The following is a 4,403-nucleotide window of genomic DNA, read 5'->3' as shown; positions in this document are numbered from 1 at the left end:
CTCTACCTCTGTGATACTACTTTCCTTGAAATGGCAATGATGACTGTTCAGTTATGACAATCATTGCTTCTCATATAGGACTAATCAATGGACTAATTAATTCTTTACATCCTGATCTACTCATTAGGAGTATGATAATATTCTTATCGAGGAAACTTTTTTATGAATGATTATGCAAATTTATATATTACGAACTGATCTGACCTTAAATGAGCAAGATGTCTATTTAAAATATATAAAATGAAATTATTTTTGGATTTATTTTTTTAAATGGTTCGAAAGCTTTAAGCGCAATATATTCGCTATTCCTGTTATTGTAGTTTTTTTGTTTTTACTATAAAGTAAAATGCATAGAATTGACTTTATTACTTTATTTAACACAATATACAAAAATATAAACGGTTAAAAATATAAGTGACTAGGCTAGGAAAAAAATTATTTTTTGCAAATGCACTATATTCGAATCAGCATCTGAAGGTGTCTTAGGGAAGAAAGCTAGAACTGCAGCTAAGAATATTGGTTGAAAAGCTTTATGTTTGATAGAAAGGAGAAAGGACTTGTACAAGAAATACCTTAGTGATAGATGATATGAAAACAAAAGGAATGTAAATAAGTGGAGAAAATATTAAAATAGGAACTAAGGAGGTATGAGATGGAGGCTATGGATAAAATTGCAGAGGGTCTGGAAGATGTAGCTGGACCATGAAATAGTAAAATGTTGTGCTGGCATGTTTATAGATTAAGAGAGATGAGTCAATGCAGACATTGCCCAGTTAAAAACAGTAAAGGGACCGCAATTAGCGACAAAGAAAAAACTAAAGAGAGATGGGCCGAACATTTTGAGAATAGGCTTAACCGAGATAGAGTTGAAGGAAAAGATATAGAGGAAAATGAAAAAGTTTGTGATACTTTGGATGTGAAGAAATATTTGTTTTGTGAGGAGGAATTAGCGACAGTACTAAAAGGACTAAAAAATAATAAGGCTTCAGGTTCTGATGGTGTGGTAAATGAATTTTTTAAACATGTTGGTTCTGAGTTTAGAAATAAGTTACTGAAGATTATGAATGTGATTTTTGAAAAAGGGGAAGTACCTAATGATTTTAGGAAAACCTTAATTAAGCCACTTTATAAAAAGTGAGTGTGGTAATTATCGAGGCATTAGTCTGGTCTCTGTAGGTGGCAAATTACTTAGTATTATGATACTTTTTAGACTGAGAGATGCCGTAGACAAAGTTTTAAGAGAAGAACAGTGCAGTTTTAGAAAAATGTAGAGGACGTGTCGACCTAATTTTCACTCTTAGGTTAATGATTGAGAAGTGTCTGAGTTTTCAAATACGTTTGGTCTTCAGTTTTATAGATTATGAGCAAGCGTTCGATTATGTTCATAGAATAGCTTTAGTAAAGGTTTTATCCTTGTGTGGTATACCAGACAAATACATTAAAGTGATTAGTGCTATGTACGAGAATAACACTGCTGCGGTTATCGTAGGAAATGAGGTTAGCAGCTGGTTTTGTATTAAATCAGGAGTTAAGCAGGGTTGCGTTCTATCCCCTTTTATATGGATTATTTTGATGGACTTTGTCTTAAGGAGCACAGGAACGGTAATGGGAGACCACGGAGTCAAAAGGGGAGGAAAAAGTCTCCTGGACTTACATTATGCTGATGATTTAGGCATCCTAGATGAAAGTGTGAGCAAAATGAATGAAGTTTCAGAGGTGTTGCGAGTTCAGGGTGCTAGAATAGGGTTGAAAGTCAATGCTAGGATGATTAAGTCACTAAGGCTAGGAATAAGTGAAGATGAAAAGGTGAAGTTGGGCAATGAAAAGATTGATCAGGGGGACAGCTTCACACACCTTGGTAGTATTATTAGTAAAGATGGTGGCAGCAGGGAAGATGACAAAAGTAGAATAGCCAATGCTCAGTAAGTTTTTTAACAACTAAAAAACGTTTGAAAGAATAGGAATATAAGTCTGCAAGCCAAAATCAAAATATTAAAATCCAGAGGAACAGCAGTGGTTACATATGATTCTTAAACATAGATACTCCAAAAAGTGAAGGAAGGGTTGTTAGATGTTTTCAAGAGAACTTGCTTAAGGATTGTTCTGGGTACCCGGCTGACTAACCGTATTTCAAACAATAGGCTATACGAAAAATGTGGTTCAATACCGCTCTCTAGAGCTATTATGAAAGAAAGGTTGAGGTGGCTAGGGCGCGTTGTGCAGATGAAGAATGGCGGATTGCCGAAGATCGTTCTTTTCGGCCAACTGTCTAGCGCTAAACGGAAAGCACGTGTCACCGTCTGTGATGGGAGGACGTCATAAAGAAAGATTTAAAAGAAATGGGAACTTCGTGGGCGGGTATAAAAAGGGAGGCTTTGAATAGAATGGGATGGAGGAGGAGCGTGCGTAGCTGTTTTGGCCTCAGACGGCTTGGTGCTGCGGTGAGTTGTTAGTAGTAGTAGTAGTAGTATAGTTGAAAGGTCAAATAACTATGCCGTCAGGGGTGATATGAACCCCCCCTCTAGTCCCAGAGGAAAGGGTTGTAAGGTAAGAAAATCGCCCATTGTTCACATAAAGTATTTGTTATTGGAATATTTGTTACTGTTATTGGATAAGGAATTTTTTAAGGTGTGAATTTTTTTACGATAGGTGACTATATTGGACAAATTGGTTATTCCGTAATTTCAATCAGTGTTTAGGGGGAAATATAAGAAGGAAAAGGGGACCTTTTGCCCTCCTCGCGCTCTCCAATATGCCCTGAAATTTTCAGCTGTTCATTCCCTCAGCTGTTCATTAGCTATTGCTAATGTGTCCTTTTGACAACCAGCATTCACACAATGTGTTTTGATTTTATTCAACATCCCCCCAAATGTTGCCTGAAAGTAGTCACCTTCGCGTTTTTATTTGTGATAATATCAACAAAGAAATGAAATCACTATAATATCTAAGATTAAGGGAAAGAACTGATTAATGGAATACCCTCCGATCAATTTTAGAATCCCCCAAACATATCCTCCAAGCTTCAACGTAATACCCTCTGTGATTACTAGGATATTTCAGTAGCCATTCTGTTCTCATTGAGTTAACATCGAAAATGGATTCTATTTATAACAGAAAATAAGGACTAAAAGTTAACTTAATTTAAACTACATTTCAACGCTCTACTAAGCGGGTGATTTCAATTTATTCAATTTATTTGCTAATTGCATCTATTTTACCTGCTTGTGGATGTAATCAGATGGGATTGCTGTTTCGTTTCAAGGCGCTGGCTGGCTATTGTTTATTTTGACTTTGTTTGAAAGCGGCTCCTCTGGATTTTTATTTCTTAGAAGAGAGGTGCCCTTGTGAGTAAATTTTCGCTCGATATTTTTTTTAGAGTAGATTTAACACATTTACATAAATTTATTGTTAGTATAAAGTCGTGCCAGTATTCGGAGCTTGCCTCTAAAAGTAAGAATCTTCTACTTCACGGGATTCCCGTTGTGTCTGGGCAAAGTGTAGTAAGTGCTGTTCGCGAGCTTTTGTCTGATATCGGGTTGGCAAATGCAGACGCTATTCCATTTGTGAAGTGCTATTGCTTGAACAGTAATTCAAAAACAGGGGCTTCTAATAGGTCTTTTGCTGATAAATATAATATTATGCGGAACTGTTGAAAGCTCAAAGGCTCTCGTAGAAGTATCAGTTACAATTTACCTCGAGACCTAGCGCGTCACCGTTAAGAACTTTTAGCGTAGAGAAATAGTCTTCGCACTTCTGATGCTTCTTTAGTGAAAGTGGCTGAAATCAGAGGGTACTTGTCACTTAGCTGGAACCCACACAAGAAGTCAAATTTGGTTAATGCTAATGAAATAAAACAAAATATGATGAAAATATAATAGTTTAGAAACAAACTTGGGCAATATATTTGCACATTATCGGGGTAGGGGGTAAAGCATAGCACCCCCCCCCCCAAAAAAAAGAGAAAAAAAGTTTAAATCTTTTAAACGCAATGACAAACCACGGTTTGCAATCCCATTTTCTAAAGAAATTAAATTAAAAAAATAAGTTTTTTTTAACTGAAAGTAAGGAGCGACATTAAAACTTAAAACGAACAGAAATTGTACCGTATATGAAAGGGGCTGTCCCCTCCTCAACTCCTTGCTCTTTACGCTAAAGTTTTTTATAGTTTTAAAAAATAAAGTTGTGTGACGGAGTCAGAGTTTAGCGTAAAGAGCGAGGCGTTGAGGAGGGGACAGCCCCTTTCGTATACGGAGCAATTTCTGTTCGTTTTAAGTTTTAATGTCGCTCCTTACTTTCAGTTAAAATAACTTGTTTTTGTTTTTATTCAATTTCTGAACGTTTTTGAATTAATGCAGCTTTTATTTTGGCTCACCGTACATGAATAATTAGAATGAAATTTGCAT

This window comes from Artemia sp. Qi Xiang Cuo, chromosome 13 (assembly GCF_049724085.1).
Source record: "Artemia sp. Qi Xiang Cuo chromosome 13, ASM4972408v1, whole genome shotgun sequence".
Lineage (NCBI taxonomy): Eukaryota > Metazoa > Arthropoda > Branchiopoda > Anostraca > Artemiidae > Artemia > Artemia sp. Qi Xiang Cuo.
Note: the sequence above shows the minus strand (reverse complement) of the source record.